Source organism: Diceros bicornis, chromosome 4 (assembly GCF_020826845.1).
Source record: "Diceros bicornis minor isolate mBicDic1 chromosome 4, mDicBic1.mat.cur, whole genome shotgun sequence".
NCBI lineage: Eukaryota > Metazoa > Chordata > Mammalia > Perissodactyla > Rhinocerotidae > Diceros > Diceros bicornis.
This window is the reverse complement of record NC_080743.1, coordinates 37,853,889-37,877,358: the sequence shown is the minus strand read 5'-3', so window position 1 is coordinate 37,877,358 and position 23,470 is coordinate 37,853,889.

The following is a 23,470-nucleotide window of genomic DNA, read 5'->3' as shown; positions in this document are numbered from 1 at the left end:
CTTTGTGTCTTTATGTTGAGAGAATAGAGAGAAAATAAAATTAATTTTATCCATCACAACCACCATCCTTGTCAGCAAATGGGCAAAAGAGCACAAAATGTGAGAAGGCACGGCTCAGACAAGCACAAGGTTGGGAAAAGGAGAAAATGGTGGGAGCATTGCTGCATCTGCAGCCTGCCTCAGCAGCTCTGATGCTCATACACGTACTGCTTCTCTTCCTATGTACAGGGAAATGTCCTTCCTCTTGCTTCCTAGTTTATGTTTAGGTCTTACTCTTCCAGAAGTGAAAGGGAGAACTGACCTTGACTGTTTCCTAAAAGCTAAGAAATGTCCGCACTTCTGAAGCATAGATTGTTAGGAACTTCCTTTCATTTCCAATCAGCTCCTTGGCTGGAATGAAGTCTGTGCTGGTAAAATTGCTTTTTCCCCAGCTAGAGTTCAGTGCAGGTGACAAAGCAATAGATATTACTAATGATGACTGACTTAATTCTCTCTGGCCTCTCTGAGGGATGCCCAACAACACATTTTTATGCACAGAGGAGATATTCAAGCCCAGAGCCCCACTTAGTTTAATGTCTGTGCCCTTGAGTACTTTCAGTAGACCCTCTTCAGCTAGTAGGAAAAGAGAGAAAAACAACTCAACTGAGCGTTATTCTCCTGCTATGTGTTATCCACCTATGCACGTAGTTTTGAAGATTTCATTCAATAGGTTACGGCAACTCATGGCAAGCTAGCAGCAGGAGCAGTCTTTGGTTTTTAAATACCTGTTCTGTAACTAAAACTTTTAGATGCTGATTTTATCTTTCTTTCCTTTTCTATTGTTCTTTTATTGAGTTAGAAGTAAACAGAGAACAAGGAAGCTCCAACAGTAGGCTTTTTTGTTGTTGTTGTTATTGAGGAAGATTGGCCCTGGGCTAACATCTGTGCCTAACTTCCTCTACTTTATATGCTGGATGCCTGCCACAGCATGGCTTGATAAGCGGTGCATGGGTCCACACCCTGGATCCGAACCTGCGAACCCCAGGCCACCCAAGCAGAGCACGGGAACTTAACCACTACACTACCGGGCTGGCTGCCCCCAATAGTACGCTTTTAATGGAGTAAAACCAACTCCAGATAGACCCATTCTAAGTCACTCTGGAATACAATTTTAATAGATTTTATAAAAAAGAAAAATATTGACACGGAGTCTGTGGTAGATGCTTTGTTTTTTCTAATTGTTCACTCCCATACCTGGAGAGAGAGAGAGAGAGTACATTGTTGCCCATTGCCATGTGACCTGCAACATCTCTCCTGAGAGACGATTGCACTCCTGCTTCGTGTCCCATTTAGAGCAATGGCTTGGTCGTGTGAGTTGCTCTGACCAGTGGAGTATGAGTAGAAGTGATGTGTAACACTGTTGACTGGACGCTGTAAGAACATTGCATGGTTCCAACACTGCTCTTCCTCCTCTGCCATAAAAACAAGATAGGGCTATTCTTTCAGCTTAAGTTCTCCAATGAAGACAATACGAAGTAAGCACAGCCGAACTGTAGAGGACAAGTAACATGGGTGAGAAATAAACCTCTGTTGTTGTAAGCCACTAAAATTTCAGGATTGTTTATTACTGCAAAATAACTTAGCAAAAGTTATTAGCAAAATAAATTCATAATGAACTAAAGCACTAATATGAACAATTGGGCCTCTCAACACACTTTCTAATTCTAAGATAGGCTTTCTCTCCTTTTTTTCTCCTTTCCTTTTATTCTTTCTTTGTTCACGCTATGTGTGTGTTTGTACACCCTCACATACATAAAAATTTGGTTATCCATAGTAAAATCAAATGTGTTTTTGATAATTTTAGAACTGACCATTTGAAAGCACTGAGCACTCTTAAGCTAAAACAGAAACTGGAAAAACCACTGCAATATTAATCTCAAAAAATGAAAGAAACCAACTGAAAAAAATGTAGATGGAGTCAATTAGATCATTGGAGTGGCTATAGCAAGCAAAAGTTTTAATTTCCTTATTTTGCTGCGTATTTAATTTTATTTTATTCTCTCTCTCCCCCTCTTTTTCTCTCTTTCTTTCTCCTAGTCAGTAAAAAATGAGAGAAACTTTATGTAATCATTATATTTCACTCTCATCACTATTATACACATGATAATAAGAATAGTAGTGCAACTAATCAAACAAACTACTCTCTATCTCTGCACCATGCATGAGAAGGAAATCAATAACTATCCCTGATGTTGATTATCTGGTGTCTTCTTTATTGTATCTGATGTTACCAGCACTATTTCTTCCTAGTCAAGGAGGAGTAAAAATCCTTTGCTTATGTAGTCCCATATTTTCTTATCAATTCTTTCAGTTGCTTAGGATGAGTGTGCTTTTCTTCAATATGCTGAAAACACAGGACTGACTGTCATCCTGTTTACTCTTGTGGTTGTCCTGATCTAGACTAGGTCTACTTTTGAAGTCTCACAAATGCAGAGTTGATTAAATCTCAAATGCTGTGTTTCTTCAAAAAATATAAATAGTATTTCCTTTCTGGGGAAATATAAAGTATAATTTTATAATTCTGATATTAAATTATATGCTCTATTCTATTTTTTTCATCTTGTATTTATTTAATGGGGCATACAATATTAGAAATTAAAGTAATAATCTCTAATCTCATATTTGTTCTGGTGAATCAAGTGGAAAGTAAAATATTTGTAAGGAGTTTGTGCAACTTTTTTCTATGTTGCCTTATTAAACTTCCCCTAGTATTCAAAAGAAGGTAGACTGGGCCGGCCCCCTGGCTTAGCGGTTAAGTGTGTGCGCTCCGCTACTGGCGGCCCGGGTTCAGATCCCGGGCGCGCACCGACACACCGATTCTCCAGCCATGCTGAGACTGCATCCCACATGCAGCAACTAGAAGGACGTGCAACTATGACGTACAACTGCCTACTGGAGCTTTGGGGAGATAAAAGGCGGAGGATTGCCAATAGATGTTAGCTCAGGGCTGATCTTCCTCGCAAGAAAAAAAAACAAAAACAAAAGAAGGTTGACTTAAGTACTTAAAATGAATTTGTAACAAGAACCTCCTTTCTCCCTATCCCTCTTTCTTTCTCTTTCTCTCACTTTCTCACTCTCTCCCTCTCATTCTCTCTCTCTGTCACACACACACACACACACACACACACACACGCATGCACACACTCACACCTGGTATCTAGGTTTCTTTGCTGCTGTGGATACTAATGAAGAAAGAATAAAGCATTTTCCCTCTCTATGTCCACTCCATTCCCTAAAAATCAGAAATCTTCATTATATTTTTAAAGGTCTGAATTTCTACAAATAAGTAACACATTCAAAAGGGAAATGCACAATATATTTCTTAGGCTGAGTTATCCCAGAGAAGTAGGCAATGAAAGTGAATTTTCAGTGGGAGTGGAAGATCTGGCTAGTCCAAGAGTATGAAGTTACCTGAGATTTACAAAAGAGGATTTGGCATTTCTGCTTGCTACAGAAATCTGTGTCCAGATGGCATATATTACCCCACGTTAGAGATGAGATTGAAGATTGCTCTGTGCTGCCAGATGGAGGTCAGTGGAGACAACTGGGACGACACGAATCAAACAAAGAGAACCAGGGCCTGTGGGACAGTCAACATCACTGCTCAGTTGCAGCAATGTGAAGCTAAAGGAACGATGGTAAGGTGGAAATAACGATGGACTATTTTTCAGACATCATATAAACTCAAGATTTTTTTTTATGTTTCATGGGAAAGAATCCCAATAATGACTAAATCAAATTTATTGCCAGCAATAAATGTAGAGCCTTGGAGGATTTTCAATTCAGAAGAATGAATCTATATGAAATTTCTTAGACTTAAAAATTATGGGGTAAAATTCATACCAGTTATGTATGGTACAAACTGAGGATTATTAAAAAGCTTTGTGTAACATATTTATAAGAAAAACTAATTACAATACTTAGAATTGGGGGCAGTTAATTTCAAGATAAAGGGTATTACCATGTTGAAGAATTAATGGATAGTGTGCAATCTTATAAAGCCCTGTAGATTTTAGGAATACCAGTGGACTGAGATGAGATTAAGTGTGAAGGGAGTTTATAGAATATTTTAAGAACTGTGGGCAGATATACAGTGATTGGCAGAATGTTCAGTAAGGAAAGAGAAATCAGTCTTTTCAAATGAATTTCTCTGTGATTCCCAAGAGACTACTGAGAAAAAGGGAGCACAGAAGAGGACATCTAAGTCCCCTATCTCAGACTCTGAATTTCAAAAATAACTTAGCCTTTTTCATCTGAGAGTGGAACACACACTAGTCAACGTCCCCAGTGTCCTAGAGGAGTGTTTTTCAAATTGCCTTTTGGGATCTATTAGTGAATCATGAAATCAAATTGGAGAATCACAACAAGCATTTTTTAAAACATCAAATGAAATACAATAGAATAAAATGGAAATATATGATTGCATCACATATAGTAAGAGTCTGTACTGTTTTATTTTCATTATATGTATTTTTATATACCTATAAATACACATAAATTTGTGTAATGGATCACAATGAAAACTATATTTCTGACTAAAGTTCAGATCAAACAAATTGGAGATCTCTGCCACATTCTACTGAAATTCCCGTATTCCCCAAACTTGAATATCATTTATGCATGGGCTGAAATCTTATGACTTAGAAGTAGGGAACACTGCTCTTCCAGTGAAGAAAATGATAAACTGTCACAAACTGAGGATTTTTGAAGAGGATAAAACTTCTGGGTTGGTTGAGAAGACATTTGGAAAGAATTCACTGCTAGAAGAATGGAAATTATCTGAGGTCATGGAACACTAACAATGGTAAAAATGGATTAGAGTCTCAGCGTTTGAGAATCTTTGATTCTCAAATATGTTCAGTGCTGTGGCTGAATGTCTGAGTAATTTAGAACAAGCTTCTGATCAGGTCAGCTTTTTTAATACCAACCAGAGAGCTGTTTGAAAGTTTCTACATTGATTCTGAGGCTAGACTGGAGACTTGGCCTTGTCCAGAGGAGGCATAGACCTAGGGAGTGTGGCTCAGGCCCAACATGAACAGGCACAGGGAGAGGCTGCTCTGAGTAAACTCTCCACTGTGAGCTCCACCTGGTGGAAACTGAACCCCTCCCTCCAACTGTTTTCAACTTGAAAAGTTTTTTAGAGAAGGGAAGGAGAGGGAGAGAGGGGTAGCATGCATTTGACTTTTTTAAAGTTATTTTTGTAAGTATTTTTGATTTGCTTTTATAGATGTAATTTTTCTCTCCAAATTGTTCTTGGCTCCTGACACTTCATAAATTATTTTTCAACCTGTGCATCTGTAGACTTGTTTCTCTCACCTTTTCCCAACCCCCAAGTTCTATGTCCCAAACCTGACCCAGGGCTTATCTGGTGTTTTCTCTTCTTCTGGTCTCAGTTTTGTGTTTCCTCTGAGGCATTAAAATTTTTGGACATGGTCTCATGATTGAGACTGAGAATCAAGTTTATACTTCATCTACCCGTGCATACCCCATCCCAATTCTTGACACTGAATCCCAGGCTTCTTAATTTGTACATTCTGTCTACGAATATTAATTGCCTGTCTTCTCTGTGCCAGGCACTGTGACAATCACTAGGAACTTTCACAGAAAGAAAGAGGAATCCCTGATTTCCATCGACCCAGCTACAGATCTTGCATTTCTCTTGTATGGTTCTATTAGTCAATACAGTTCCCCTTTTACCTAAGCCAATTTGAGTTGTGTTTCTTTTCCTTGTAATCCTAAATATACCAACTAACATGGGCCAGCTTCATCATATACTAAATCCCCATATGCACTAAGATCCTGTTCTCTACCATCTATTCTACTCCATTGATTTATCTATCTGTACCAATGCTTGAATTGCATTGTTTTAATTACTGTAGTTTTATTATATATTTTACTATGTTACTGGAGAGTTTTCCCACATCACTCATTCAGATTAACTTTTTGGATATTTTATATGTTGATTTTTCCAAATAAACGTTAGATTTATTTTAAGTTTTAAAAATAGCATAAAAAGGAGCAAGAACAGTAAAATATATGTTGGTCTTTTTATCAGCATTATATTAATTTATGGGTTAATTTTGAAAGAGTGAATCTTTACAGTATTGAATTTGACAATATGAGAGAAATTTCCTTGGGATATCAAGCAAGGGAACACAGTTCTTGGATGACAGCCTGACAATTAGATTCCATGTAGTTGTTTGTAAACATTTCTATATTTCACAAGCTTCTTTCCAGTACGGATCCTTCTGCAGCATATCCAGAAAAATAAATGTAATGTTCTTTTGGGCTAATTAATCCACCTCAAAAATAACGAGGGTAAAACTTCTGGATCCCTCACCCTCGGCCACTCAAGCCTGGATAGGGACATGAGCCGGGGGCGAGCCAAGAGGCATCCTGGGCCGAGGTCACCTGAACCGAAGTTATGAGGTGCGAGCCGAAAATGGGAAGGAGTCCAGGGAGAGTCGTACAAAATTCAAGGGCGGTCGGTAACTTGAAAACAAAACAAAATTAAAGAAAACCTGAACTGTCTAAGGACTGAATTTCAAAAGAGCATTTCCCTGGCTTAAGAGGCCAACATACAATGCTGCCTCAAAGGGCTGCCCCTTAGCAAGAGTTGATACCAGGACAGCTCCAGAAACCTTGGCAGTACAGATGCTGGGACTCCCTTTCAGAACAGGGATTTAATGAGACCAATCTCAAAAAATTCTCTGTCTTTCTACCTCTAGGTTCAAAATTCTAAGTTCCTGGATGGAGAATCTGGACTAGCAGTATCAGTTTTCTACAGTTTGCTTTGATATCTCATGGCCACTGTGAGCTGGTCATCTGACAGAGGTGTGGTCGCCATGCACAGCTTCCTGTGCGTCAACGACAATAACCGCCGTGAAGGAAATTTTCAGCTGCGTTGATATTCTCTGAAGCTATCACGTTAAAATTCTAATTTTTATAGACTTATTTGATATATCCACTGTTCACAATAATTAGCAAAATAATTTTTAAGACTTACTTGTTAATTATTTAATTCTATCTCAGCTATAGGTTTTTCAAAACAAATATCCTACTCTGGAATTCTTTATATCTTGAGAAGATAAATTAGAAGAATGTAAAGTCGGTCACAGGAACATTTTCACAAGAAAGCGCCTAAGAAAATATTAGTATTAATAACTACAAGTGAAAAAAATCAATTTTGTCTGCATCTAAAAATATCAAAAAAGCCATTTCCTCAAGCTGTCGTACAAAGCTTTAGTTTGTGTGATTGCAACTTGAACCTGCGTTATCACCATTAACCAAAATCTTCAATTCTGGGAGTTAAAGAGTATATAATTCTTTACATTAATCAGTTCCAGTTAGAGAGGAAGTAAAGTTTAATGACTTGGTAATTTTGGCATCGTCTTACATACCTAATATATATGCACACATATCTTTTGGTGGAGACAGCCCAACAAGGTCTTGCCTCCTTACTGACCTCAGTTGAAGTGAGCTCCTATTTAGTGTGGCAAATGTCCAAGATAGTGACCACAAGAGCAGTCTATTACTGAACAATGATGTCAAACTTTTAAAATTTGACTATTGTATTTTAACAATAAATTTCTAATAAAAATTAAGTTACTGGATAAAAGTTCAGATTTATTCTTATATCCTATAAGTTCATTCCATGATGATGATTTTTGACTTTGAAACATTGACTCTGGCTACGTGTTGGCTACGTGTTGACTTTAATCCTCAGGCATTCAACAGTTCACCAAGAGAGCATGCCCAGTGTATCTCTGTTATAGATAACATATCTATAAACAGTGGGCCTAGCAAGGGAGCATGGTGACTCACACATCTTCTAGAAAAATAGTTATCTTTAATTGGGAGGAGTCTTCCCTTGACTCAGGAGCAGCTTCGAGATTTGCATATAGGGATGAGTGAGGAAGGAAAGATATGCCCAACTTACATTATCTATTAATTAATTCTGATGATAATTTAGGATGTTTGAGGTAGATGCTAAATTTACTTCACATGTTTTCGATTACAATAGACCTTTGAAATCTGCATTTAATATTGGAAACTTTGACTCTTGATGAACAGACTCAAGATACATGATATGTAATTACTGAGGATAATAATACCTACTGCATTAAAAATAATAGCATTTAAAAAATTATGTAAGATAATGTGTATAAAAAGCTTAACACGAATTTGAATTACCTTGACTGTGAAAGATTTAGCCTATCATGTAGATTAACTGAGACTTACCATTTACATCTTAGTTAGTACTATTGGTAAATTTGATGTTTTTAAAAATCATTTGATAGCCTCTGAGAACATCTTATTATTTGTAATAATTTACTTCCTAAATGCCAGCCATAAAAAAAATCATTTTGAGGAGTTTATCTAAGATAGGTTTATGTCCTTATGGAGTTTACAATCTTAATTTCTGAATTGAAAAGGGGAACAGTGTATGAAACATCACAGAGTATTTTTTAGCTTGGCCCAAGAGTTACAGGGAACAGCGTGGATCATAGAAGCTCACCTATAGTTCTTCAAAATTTACTCTTTCTTATATTTTCCTGAAAATTATAATCAGTCCCTCTTTTCCTACTTACGTTGAGGAATAATTGTTACGGAACAATTCATTGATAAATAGAGTTCTGTTGTTTCTTCCGTAGGAAATGACTCACTTACTGATTTAATTCTTACATTTATTAAGGTTTGTTTATGACTTATTCCTTCTAAGCCTTTCTCTGAGTTACAAATTACAGTTGTGTTCTTTAATTTTTCCTGACACTAAGAATTTGTCCATTTAATGATGATTTATGACACACCTATTGCATAAGTTAGAATTTCTCAAATTGAATCGACAGAAATTTAAACTAAATGAAACAGAAATATCAATTCCAGAGAAGGATTTTTATTGTTTTTACTGGAGTCATATGCTTAATGCTGAACCAATTATTATTGCCAGAAAGCTGTAGTACTATGGTAAATCTAGACCAGGCTATTTGCCAAATTCAGAGAAGAAGTGGTAGAGGGAGAGATTGAAGACTTAGACGTGAGAAAAGAGAAAAAACTCTTATCTCATCTGGAATGTAATTTCCAAGAGAGTAAAACTTTTTTGTTTTTTACTTACTGCTGTATATTCAGTTCTTGGAAGAGTACCTAGCTCAAAATAGATGCTCAATAAATATATGAATAAATGAATGAATAGATAATAACATTCCCTAACACATTTCACTACATCTGTGAGGTACTTTCCTATTGTCTGGGGATATAATGTTTACTTTAACCTGAGGTCAGTGATATGCCAAAGCATTATTAAATATTGTGACTCTCTTTTGTATACTTCTAATTACCATAAATGGGGTTACTCCATAGTAACCAGTATGTTCTGGTTTTCCTAACTGCACTGGAAATGCATTGAAAACAGTTGATGGTATCTACTTTTTAGGAGTCCCAATATAGCAAGTGAGTGCTAGTTTAGTTGAATCACGTTTGAATAAAAAGGGGCTGAGGATGGAAGTTTATTAATCAATAAAGGGTTAATTTGATGGAATCAGCTCCAGTCTTGGTAAAGCTATATTTTTGTAGGATCTGATATATTCAATTCTGATAAATTAGCTACTTTATTATGTCTGTTAATTTTACCTTGTGAGTTATTTCTTCTGTACGGTCTAGAGGTATGAGAGTGAATTATTAAATGCAGTTGCAAAAATTACACTTAAATAAAACTTCTATTTCCTAGATGATATATTTATTTTTGATTAAATTATTTAGATGACTACAGTATGTAATTTAAAGATACAAGTGTTAAAACTCTTTTTATCAGCATCTATATTCTTTGAAAATGATGAACTGTAGACTGTAATCATGTGCTTCTTTTCTTATACTTCCTCCAACTTTCATCTAACCTCAAGTAAAATGAGTATTCAAGTAATGCCTTACTTCTATTTATGATGTAACCATAAATTAAATATACATGTGGAGATTGTTTTCAATTAATTTCTTCATTCAACATTTTTGCGCACCATATTTTTTTTCCAGCACTTTAATATTCTACTTCGGGGAATATTTTTATACTAGTGAGATAAGATGTATCATTATTGATAATTAATGGTTATAGTGCATGGTACTAGATATAATTTTAAATGATTATTTTTACTTGAACTAGGTACTGCTTTGATTAAAAATATTTTCCTAATATTATGCACGTTTTATTCTTAAAAAAATGGAATAGGCTGTTTATAAATGGAAATCAGAATCTCCGGGAGGGAGGCCTTTGGAAAGGCAATTATTTTACACAAACAACTGAATCTGTGGGAGGGGACCACACGAAGCTCGCATCCCCTTTCAAACCTTCAGTAACATCCTCCAGGGAAAGTCACTGACTAAAGATTGTTTAAATGACAGCAGTAGGGTGCATAGTAACACTGCTCCTCAAAGGAAGCATCACCTTATCTGACCTGGTCTTTGAGTAAATCAGGCGCCTGCTTCAGCCAGTTGACGATAATGTCTCCAACCATTTCCATTTTTTAACATTCAGAGCCATTTGAGGACATATTTTGTTTGTTTATTAGATCTTCACAGGATATATTTTGTTGAAAACTTAAGAGGAACTTCGTCTTTAGTTGGACCTTAGCCTCTGACACTATATGGCTGTAAGGATTTCTACACTTCTGTGATGTATTGGTTCTTGTGGCATACATCAATTACCCCAATGATGAGATCTCACAATGTGCTCTTACCTGCCTGAGTCATTTGGTAGAGTAAAAGGTATTGTCTTTTGGCTTTGCAATAAGTATTTAAAGGATTACCCTTTTCGCTTAATCTTTTCTGAGATATTAAATTTATGTAGCTTCTCAATTTAAAGAAGTGTAAAGTCTCATTTGTGAAGAAAGCCGTCAAAATGTAGGCAGAAATTACTCTGTTCAGTTTGTGGAAAATGATCCTTTTGGTGAAAATTTCCAAATGTAAAGAGCTATGAAGAACATTGGGTTGGTTTTGATTATACAGCATGTTAAATTGTGATTCTGTCCATCTCTTCACTGAAAGATCAGTGGTTAAGCCTATGCTGTTAGCTGCCAGAGTCAACACTCATATTTTCATTTCCATTCAGTAAGAAGAACTTCAAATGTTATTATTCATAGAAGCTTTTACTGCAGCCTGTTGGTCTGGACTGAAAACACACATTATCCCATGTCCTATTAAGAATTCCAACCTGGAAAGGTCAACTGTTAGGTTTATCACAGTGTTTATGGAAGCACTGATTATTTACTTAGCACTGTAGAGTAACTGAGATTTTTCTGAATTCATAAATTAGAATATATTATTGTTACAGTAATTAGCAATGGAGAATCATTATGATTTCTCCATTAGAGAACATCTTTTTCATAGTTTTTCACTCATACTTCTGTATGTAAGAGCAAACCACTGTTCTTAAAAAGTCACAATTATACATAAGTTGGTGAGTGGTAGTCTTCACTTCCCACCTTTTTCAATTTTATTTCAAAATATTTTATTGTATCATATTGAAAGTAGCTTTCTAGACAATAAACTAATTAATTAATTAATTAATTTCAAAAAAAAAGGAAAAGAAAACACCTGATTGACTGTTAATCATGAAGTTATTACAGATGTCTTACCTGGATTTACAGAAATAAGTAACATGGAAGGAAATTTTTTGATAACATAAGACACAATACTTTAGAAATACCTGCTTTTTAATTTTGATAGACTAAAATACTGTATATTTCTCTCATTTGTTTTTATTCAGTAATGAATGAATTTAGCAAGGATAGAGACACAGAGCAGAGAAACACACTGTCACAATATCCAGAGTTAGCCAACCTGCAGCGTCTGAGTGACACAAGACAGTCCTCACTTCTGACACCAACGGTAATTGCAGGAGTTTCCAAAACCACCCTCAGTTTTGATAAGTTGCTGAAAAGACTCACAGAACTCACAGAAACCTATTTTGTTCATGGTTACATTTATTGCAAAGAAAGAATACAGAAAATCAGCCAAAGGAAGAGATGCATAGGACAGAGGAATCCAAACATGGAGATTCCCTCTCTCTGTGGAGTCGTGACTGACATTATCTCCTCCTGGCCACAAGGTATAAAAATATGCTCCCAGTAATGTCAACCAGCGAAGCTCATCTGAGCCTTTACCATTCAGGGTTTATTGGGTTTCAATCACATACTGCCTATATGGCTGACCTTTAGTTTCTAGCCCCTCTCAGAGGCCAGGTTAATATCTTTAGTCTCCAATTCTTCCAGACGTTGGTACTTTTACTGCATGGCCCAAAGTCCCCATCATAATTCACACTGCTAGACTGTCTTGTGGCCAAAGCTCTCAGGCAATCAAAGAGCAGTACATTCCAGGAACCTAGAGATCACCTCCTAGAAGCCAAGGGCAAAGGCTAGATCTCTCTTAGGGTGAGGTAAATTCTTCACTACACACATGGATACCATATAAATTTTCATTTTGGCAGGTATGAAATGAGGCAGGGCAAACATAGAAAATACTTAGACAAAAGTAGAAAATATGTAGGGCAGAAGAACAAGGGAGCTAGGAAATACTATGTAGTGCTTTTTTGATGTCTTGTATTGTAGAATTTACAAGTAAAGGGGATATTAGTAACCAACTAATGGTGCAAACTCCTTTATTCATATATGAGAAAATTTAGAGAAATGAAAAGAATTGGCTAATGTTACAATGTTTATGAAAGAACAGCAACTAGATTTCAGGTTTCTTCATTTCTGTCTTTATTTAGGCTAATTGTAACCCCACAGTCATTCTCTTTTGAGGTGCTTTTTTTTTTTTTTTTTGTGAGGAGGACCAGCCTTATGCTAACATCTGCCAATCCTCCTCTTTTTTTGCTGAGGAAGACTGGCCCTGGGCTAACATCCGTGCCCATCTTCCTCCACTTTATATGGGACGCCTTCACAGCATGGCTTGACAAGCAGTGCATCTGTGCTCGCCCGGGATCGGAACCGGCGGACCCCGGGCCGCCGCAGCGGAGCGCGCGCACTTCACTGCTTGTGCCACCGGGCCGGCCCTTGAGGTGCTTTTTAACAGCATGAGGGTATACTGGCTGATATTTTTCCTCTAGTGGATCAAGCCACTGAGGATTATGTTCATAACTGCTCACAGAGGAAAGAATTAGTCTCCACTACATAGCAAAGACTCTAGGCAACTTGGTATAACAAAACAACAACAACAACAACAAAAATGAGAGGAAACTAATGGGAAATAAAGATCATTAGATTAAGGCCATTGAGATATAAGATGATGTCTTTATATTTCTATGAAATTCTTTAAGTAAATAAATGTGCAATGTTATATTATTGACTGAAAGAATGTCTAATACTCAAAAGACACTAGCATTTGGAAACCTAAGTTGAAGAAGACTTAAAAATAAAAAGACATTAAATTAGGTGACCTGAGCTCTAGTCCCCATTTTACAAAAATAGCTATGTAATTGTGATCAAGTTACTTCTCTGAATCTCAGTGACATTATGAAGAAAGAGTTGAATTATCGCTGGCTCTTACTCTTCTGGAGCCATAAAGACCCCTCTAAGAATCCAGTGAAGCTTTGCACTCTCTCTCTAAGAAAATGCATGAATGAATTGTATACACAATTTCATACACTTTCAGTGAGTTCAAGGTATTTGATCCGCCTCCTGAAACTCAGTTTGAGAAATTCTAGGATTTGGTGATATCCGAAGTATTTTTCGGATTTAAAATTTGAGATTGTTTTATAACGTGTTACCTAAATCATATGTGAAATTTAGTTTTTAAAATAAAATTGATACATACAGCATAAAATATGCAATTATTCTCAGACATTACCCAGAAATACTGATTCAGGAACACTGGGGATGGGACCCAGCAATCTGAGTTTTAATGAACTCTCTAGATGACGCTGCGTGTGGTCAAGTTTGGGAGCTACTGGCTATAAGAATAAAGTGAGTAGGATTGAAACACAAAACATATGAAAGGCCAGATAGACTTGATGGTCCTATATGTAGGGCAATAATAGGGAGTACCAGGAAAATAAAGTCACCATCACATATGCCATGTTAACTAACTTTAGATAATTTGTTGGCATAATAATAGTTTATAAGTTTTTAGTACATTGAAGTTATTAAATTTCTTTCAGATATCTTGCCATAATGGCTTCTGAGTTAGATAACCCTCTGAGTTAGATAACACAAAATATTCTAATCTATGAGTAAGAAAACTCAAGATTGGTAATGTCAGTATCATGGTGGAGAGAGTTGCTCCCTTTGTATCTCCTCTCGAAGTTACAAGCAGTAGGACATCTATAGACAAACAAAGGATCCTCTGCACAGCATACCAGAGAGCCTCAGAGATCCAAACATCTGTACATCCAAAGATGGGTGAACTGGACCTCATGGAGGCAGTGGAACCAGGGGAAACACAGTGGTGGTTCCCAAGACCAGGGGCAGGAACTACAGGCTACCTGCAAACAGAGACCTCAGGAACCTAGGCGGCCCATGCTCCCAGATGCTCCTAGAACCAACACAGTGCCCAAAAATAGAGGATCCAGGAACCATGAAGGTGCCTGTGACCCAGTCCCCTTGCTTTGCCCCAGCAGTGGCACCTCCAACCCAGCCTTACCAGCAGGGGAAGCCTGCTGGTGCCCTCAGCAGCCACATTGGTGCCTGTAACCTGAAGTTCCAGGAACTGTGGTACTCAGACCAGAGGCTCCAGGAACTGCAGTGGCACCCAAGACCAGAGGCTCCGGAAACTGTGGCGGCACCTGCAACCCAGGTACCCCTTCTCCTGTGGTGATGGCAGTGGCACCCACAACCCTGACCCATCTGGCTGTGGAGGTGACATCTGTGAACTTACTGCCCCTGGCAACAGAGGTGACAGCACCCCCAGAAAACCCAGTCACAGCAGTGAAGGTGGCACATGTGAGCTGCCCCCCAGTCGCAGCAGCATCCAAGGCTTCAGAGAACCTGGTAACAGTGACAGTGGAGCCCACAACCCCAGTCCCTCCCAGCTGCAGTGGCATCCTCAACTCTCGCACCCCCATCTGGGGCAGAAGAGCCTACAGACCCAACAAACCTAGACATGGTGGAGGTGCCTGTGACCCTGGATCCTGCCTCCCACTCTCTGTCCTCCCACTGCAGTGGGGGAACCCATGACCCAGGCAACCCTGGAAGTAGCAGAGATGCTTGCCAGCATGGTGACCCTGGTGGTGGTGCCTGTGAATGCAGGGACACAGTAAGCAGCAAGGCACCAGCAACCTTGGAGTCACAAGCAGTACAACAAGGGCACTGATGACACCTTTGGAAGAGGCAGTGGAGGGTGGAAAGTGCATGCTCTCAGATACACTCAGAAGTAACTCAGAATCAAAGTAAATAAAGCCTTACCTAAATAAGAAATGTATATGCGACTATAAATGTGACAGCAGAGGAACAACTCATCAAGCACAATGAAAAATTATGATAACATATCACAAAAAGAAAACGACAACTCTCCAGAAACCAAACTTGAATTCATAGAAGATTGCACTCTAACTGATACATAATTCAAAATAAGTATCAAGAAATTCAACAAGCTACAAGAAAACTCAGACAGACAGATCAATGAGCTCAGAAATAAAATTAATGAACAGGAGTACTTCACCAAAGAGATTGAAACTCTAAAAAAGGACCAAACAGAAATTCTGGATCTGAAGAACTCAATAAATGAGATGAAGAATAAAGTAGAAAACATTGGGAATAGAGCAGACCATATGGAAGAGAGAGTTAGTGAGCTCAAAGATAGAAATCTATAAATGATTCAGGTGGAAGAGGACCAAGAACTATGATTTTTTAAAAAATGGAGAAATTCTGTGAGAAATATCTGACTCAATTAGGAAAAGAAACATAAAGAAAATGGGTATCCCAGAAGGAGAAGAGAGGGAGAAGGGAGCAGAGAGCAATTTAAAGAAACAATAGCTGAGAACTTTCAAAACCTGGGGAAGGAACTGGATATACAAGTACATGAAGCTAATAGAGCACTTAATTATTTTAACACAAAAAGACCTTTTCTAAGGCACATTATATAAAAACTGTCAAAAATCAATGACAAATAAAGAATATTAAGGGCAGACAGAAAAAAAAAATAACATACAAAAGAACACCCATTAGGCTACCAGATTTCTCAGCAGAAACTCTACAGGACAGGAGAGAGTGGAATGATATATTCAAAATATTGAAAGATAAAAACTGTCAGCCAAGAATACTCTATCCAACAAAATTACCTTTCAAACATGAGGGAGAAACAAAGGCTTTCTCAGACAAACAAAGCTGAGGGAGTTCATTGCCACTAGACCTGCCTTACAAGAAATCTGGAAGAGTTCTTCTACCTGAAATGAAAAGGCAAAGGTATACAAAGGTTAAACAAGGTGATAAATAGACAGATAGAATCAGAAAATTGCCAGTTTATATCAGAATAGGTTAGTAAACACTTAATTATAACGTAAAGGTTAAAGGGAAAGAAAGCATTAAAAATAACTATAACCACTTCAATTTGATAACAAACTCATAATACTAAAAGAGATAATTTGTGACAATGAAACCATAGAAGGGGGAAAGGAAAATGACAGAACCTGAATATGCAAATGAAGATAAGATGTTATCAGCAGAAAAGACTATCTCACCTATGATATCTTTTATACAAACCTCATTTTAACCACAAAATAAAAATTCAGAAGAGAGTCATGAAACATAAGAAAAGAGTAAACTGAGAAACACATCATGGAGAACCACCAAACTGAAATGGCAGACAGAAACAATGGAAATATAGAACTAGAAAACAAAAGATAAAATGGCAATATTTAACCCTCATATATCAATAATCACTCTAAATTTAAATGGATTGAATTCACCAATAAAAAGTCACAGAATGACTGGATGGATTAAAAAACAAGAGCCAACAATATGCTGCCTCCAGGAGACCCATCTCAGCACTAAAGACAAACATAGGCTCAAGGTGAAAGGATGGAATATGGTACTCCAAGAAAATGGCAACCAAAAGAAAGTGGGTATAGCCATACTTATGTCAGACAAGATAGACTTAACGCCAAAAACATAACAAGAGACACATATGGACATTATACAATGATATAAGAGACAATCCACCAAGAAGGCATAACATTTATTAATATACATGCATTGAACATAGGAGCACCAAAGTATATAAAGCAACTATTAACAGACCTAAAGGGAGAAATCGACAGCAACACAATAATACTATGGAACTTTAATACCCCACTTACATCAATGGATAGATCACCGAGACACAAAGTCAATAACGAAACATTGGCCTCAAATGAAACACTAGACCAGATGGACTTAATAGATAGATATATATATATATAGAACATTCTACCCAAAAGCAGCAGAATACACATTCTTCTCAAGTGCACATGAAACATTCTAAAAGATAGACTATATATTGGGAAGCAAAACAAGTCTCACTAAATTTAAGAAGATTGGAATCATATCAAGTATCTTTTCCCACCACAATGGTATGCAACTATAAATCGACTACAAGAATAAAGCTGGGAAAGTCACAAATATGTGGAGACTAAACAACATGCTACTGAACAAATACTGGATCAATAAAGAAATCAAAAAAATACCTAGAGACAAATGAAAATGAAAATTCGACATATCAAAATCTATGGGATGCAGCAAAAGCAGTACTAAGAGAGAAGTTTATAGCAATACAGCCTACTCAAAAAACAAGAAAAATCTCAAATAAACAATCTAATGTTACATTCAAAAGAACTAGAAAAAGAAGAATAAATGAAGCCCAAAGTCAGTAGAAGAAAGGGAACAATAAAAATTAGAGTGGAAATAAGTGAAATAGAGACTAAAAAGACAATAGAAGAAATCAATGGAACTAAGAGCTGGTTCTTTGAAAAGGTAAACAAAATTAACAAACTCTTAGCTAGGCTCACTAAGGAAAAAAAGAAGGCTCAAATAAATAAAATCAGAAGTGAAAGAGAAAAAATTACAAAAGATACCACAGAAATACAAAGGATTATATGGGAATACTATGAAAAGCTATATGCAAACAAATTGGATAACCTAGAAGAAATGGATCAATTCTTAGAATCATACAGCCTCCCAAAACTGAATCAAGAAGAAATAGAGAATCTGAATAGACCAGTCACAAGTAAAGAGATTGAAACCATAATCAAAAACCTCCCAAAAAACAAAAGTCTATGACCAGACAGCTCCTTTGATGAATTCTATGAAACATTCACAGAAAAATTAATACCTATTTTTCTCAAACTCTTCCAAAAAATTAAAGAAGGAGGGATGCTTCCTAATTAATTTTACAAGTCCAACATTGCCCTGATACCAAAACCAGACAAGGATAACATAATAAAGGAAAATTACAGGCCAATATTGCTGATGAACATAGATGCAAAATCCTCAACAAAATATTAGCAAATCAAATACAACAATACATTCAAAGGATGATACACCACAATCAAGTGTGATTTATTCCAGGGATGCAAGGATAGTTCAACATCTGCAAATCAGTCAGTGTCACATAACACATTAACAAAATGAAGAATAAAAATCATATGCCCATCTCAGAAAACTCAAGATTTTGTCCAAGGTCACCTAGTTGGAGACAGTATTGGAACTTATCTTTTTTCTCTGGGGCTTCTTATAAATTACAGGGTACAATAAAGGTACAATAAAACCCTTAAAAAAAGGGACTGATTAAAATGTGGCACATTTTTATCATTTTACATCAACAATATTCCAATTTTGGTTATTACTCTTAGTATTAAGTGACATATTCAAGTGTATCAGAGGAAAGACCTTTGTTTTTTAGAGCTTTCATGATCTGCATGGTATGATTTGAGAAAATTAATCTCCTAAACCCACTACATTTAAATTTCACTTATTGTATTGTTAAATTGTAAAATTAATAATGAAGTATGGCTATTTCAAAAGAAGTGCAATTGTTTTATAGTGTCTAATGAAAAGTAGTTGTTTTCTCATTCTCTCTATATGCCTTAGTTTTTCTGTTTGAGGTGAATATTTTCAACTTTAGATATTTCTTCTGATATTTATTTGTCCATGGCAAAATAAGGTGTTTATACTGCTTTTAAAAAATAAAGAAGGTTTTAGATGTTGTAAAGAAAAACTCTATTGTTTTCATTTACATTACACACAATAATCTCTGAATACTACTTCATCTCTGACACCAGATGTGTGGATTTTCTATATATCAAGCAATTCTGAGATACCAGCTGGATGTCCTACAATTTAACTCAATTCTGACACTACCTACCTGAAGATAGCATCAGATCCCAACAGGTTAAAGCTTCAGTCCTACAACACTATCATCTCACCACCACCTCCCCCCCAGATACCAATGACAAATCCAGGTTGTCACTTGTGCCTCTGACTATAGATCAGAGGTTCCCTTGTACCCTTCTCAGGTTCAATTAATTTGCTAGAGCAATTCACAGAACTCAGGAAAACGTTTTACTGACTATATTACCTGTTTATTATAAAAAGATAGAATTCAGGAACAGCTAGATGAAAGAGATGCTAAAGGCAAGGTCTGTGTGAGGAGTGTGGAGTTTTCATGCCCTCTCTGGGTGTACCTCCACCTGTTTGCCAACCCAGAAGCTCTCTGAAGCCTGTCCTTTTGAGTTCTTACAGAGGCTTCATTACACAGGCATGACTGATTAAATGATTGGCCATTGGTGACTGATTCAATCTCTAGCCCCTCACCCTTCCCAAAAGAGGAGGGAATTCTCAAGACTGCAACACAGAAACTCTGCCTGAGTTTCCGGCCCGCTGTCCTACAGAATTCAGACTCAAGGCTGCAATATCAACTCTTAAATGAATTTCAACCTGCCAGCCTATCCTACGGATTTTGAACTTGCCAGACCCCACAATTGTGTGAGCCAATTCCTTAAAATAAAAATAAATTAATCTCTCTCTCTCTATATATATACATATACACATACGTAATTTCTGCTAAGAAATGATAATTTTATTAAATATCACTTATAATGAAATTTTTAGTTTTCAAGAGCACTTTTTCCCCCAAATTCTCCTTTTCTACAGAAACATTTTTTCTTTTTGTTTTTTCTGAGGAAGATTAGCCCTGAGCTAGCATCTGTTGCCAATCTTCCTCTTTTTTTTGCTTGAGGAGGATTAGCCTTGAGCTAACATCTGTGCCAATCTTCCTCCACTTTATATGTGGGTCGCCACCACATCATGGCTGATGAGTGGTGTGGGTCTGCACCAAGGATCCAAACCTGTGAACCTAGGCCACCAAAGTGGAGCGCACCGAGCTTAACCACTATGCCTGGGTCTGGCCTCAAGAAACATTTTATCTTAATGCACGGATGCAACGTCTTCTATTATTTTTTGTGGATATTAATTTTGGTTGTACTTAATCTTTATTCTCATGCTTCATTGCTGCTATTTCCTCTAAATTCCTTTATTTTCTTACAATTTTGGTCTCTGCATTTCATATTAGAAGCTATCTATCCATATTTACAAATAGGGCACTAAAAAACTTATTGAAAATGGTGTGTGTGTGTGTGTGTGTGTGTGTGTGTGTGTTCAGAGTGAGGCTCATTGAGTGGTGAGCCTTACTGTAAAATGATCGAGCAGGAACATGACTATACGTCAGTATTTGAAAGTATTTTCTTTTGGGTCAATTTCCCCAAAAAGGAATCTTTTAATGTACTAGTGTGACAATCAGGGCCATACAGAGAAAGGATGGTGGGGGTTCACTGTCCAATTATAGACTTTCACTAAGTCCTTCTGGTTTCAGTAGAGGCCCCCAGCCCTCGTCAGTGCCTACTGTCTCAAGCTGAAATTACCACTTGTTCAATCTCACCAGAGAAGACATTTTCTGAGAGGTTTCTTGGGAGGCAGGAGCTTATTCACAATTATGTGTTTGTGTGTGTGAGTGGATGAAGAGTGGCACTCACCTAGCTGCACAAAGTAGGGTAGCTGATGGAGAGCTCTGACTACTTTTATACAAATTTTCTGCCTGTCATCCTCTTGTCTTCAGTTAGACTGGAAGCTCTGCCTTCAAAGCCATCTGGTAATTCAATTCCCGAAAATTTCTTCTTTGCTCCTCATAATGAGACTGTGCTCCAACCCCTGCCTCACGCCCTATCCTTATAGGCACCCTCTTAGCTTTTGGCTTTGTCAAGTCTGTACAGGTGGTTATTACTCATTCCTGTATTTTTCAATGTCACAAAAACGTTGTCACTTCTTGTGTCCTCTCCTGTTTTAAGTTCAGATTGTATGTTCGATTGCCGTGTTTTACCAACATTGAATATCTTTCCAAAAGACAAAAAGATCATCAACTCAGCTATCATAGAAAAATAATTGGTCTTCTTAATACCAATAGCTGTTTAACAACAATGGATGTTAGGTGGAGATTGCATATTTGACTGTTGGTTACTATGCACTTTCAAGTGAGCTGTATATTGGGTAAATTAACATGGTACATAAAAACTGACTAATTTACATTTACTATTTTTTAAAATAATGTATTATTAAATTTGAGTTAAACATAAGGATGAAGACTTCAGGGAAGGAGGACTATTATAAATATTTTTAAATCATCCAATAAAATTGCACATACAATTAACAAAGTCTGTCATAGGAAAAAGGAAAATCTTATCTTTTCATACTTTTCTTAGAACTTAGAACTTTACTTTTTGATCATTCTTATTATCTTGAATTTCTTTATTGAAAACAATGTTTAAGTTCCCCAACTTAACAGTGAATATTTTCACTACATTTGAGATCTTAGCTTTATGAGGATAACTTTGTAAATTCTGAATCCTCCATGATTTTTACTTATTTAAAGTCTGCTTTATATAAATTTTTAATTTCCTAGGAAATTACTATGTCAAATTCTATGCTTTCATAGAGCCACACCTATATCATTTGCATATAATCAATATGAAATATTAAGAATTAATTACTTAGTAAATATAGCATAGATTTAGGAAACCAAATCCTCTTGTCTATATTTTATTAATGCTGCTTGCTGAAACGAGGGTGTAGACAAGTGGAACATTTATTAGTGTAATATCTTTCTAAAGTGTCAGGAATATTTTAAGACAAAGAAATAATTTTTGATTTCGTACTGCAATGGGCCAGTGTAATAGACTGAGTGGGCTATCCATTTATTTTTTTGTTTGTTTGTTTTGTTTTGCTTGTGTGAGGAAGATCAGCCTTGTGCTAACATCTGCCAATCCTCCTCTTTTTTTTTTTTTTTGCTGAGGAAGACTGGCCCTGGGCTAACATCTGTGCCCATCTTCCTCCACTTTCTATGGGATGCCGCCACAGCATGGCTTGCCAAGCTGTGCGTCGGTGCACGCCCGGGATCTGAACCAGTGAACCCCGGGCCGCCACAGCGGAGCGTGCACACTTAACCGCTTGCGCCACTGGGCTGGCCCCTCATTTACTTTTAATATCATTAAAACAGTGCAGATTGGACCTATAGCCCTACAACATTCTGAATACATGAGGTCTTTTGTGATAAATTATAGATAAATTTATAATGAGATTGGTCATTGCAGTGAATGTACTAGTACCTACAAACATACTAACAAGGAGTAGAGACATATTTTGCCAAATTTAAAACCAAACATAACCCTAAAAAGATTTTAAATTCTGCTGATTGAACTTGTTATTGCCAATTAATAGAAAACTCCTACTTTTAGACTAGAATGCTTTAACATCTGATATATTTAGGGCTTTAAAACAGCACTTTAAATATGAAAATAAAATGCTTTATATGTATCTATATATAATTAAAATTTTTTAAATGCTCCAGAATGTGAATAGAACTCCAAGTTGTTAAAATAAAATGGCAGTGGATAATAGCCGAGTGTTTTAAATACATAAATATTATCTTTCTTTTCTTTTTTTCTTTCCTTCTTTCTTTCTTTTTTGACAGAGAAAGATAGTATATACGCATGGTAAAAAGGCAAGCGATTGAAGCTATAATTTTATTTCATTACTCTTAGTATATATCCACAATGATTTCCACTTAAATACATCTTTACTATAAGCATAGACAAGTATTGACTCTTATCTACAAATATTTATTATAACACTTGAATAGAACTACAGGTTAGCATCATGTATTTATTATTAGTGAATTGTATCTAATATGATATAATTTCATTAGAATTTAAAATAAGTATACCTAAAAGATTTTCCAATATTGCTATTCTAATTTCATTTACCACTGATAGGAGAGGATATACATTGTTTTCATCTTTATTTATGAGGGATTCCTGTTATGTAGTGTCAGAAAGTAATAGCATTTCATATTGCAGTACAGATTTTTTTTAAAAATATAACCAACTTTCTCTCTGTAAGAGTTAATTAAAGATTTAGTTGAA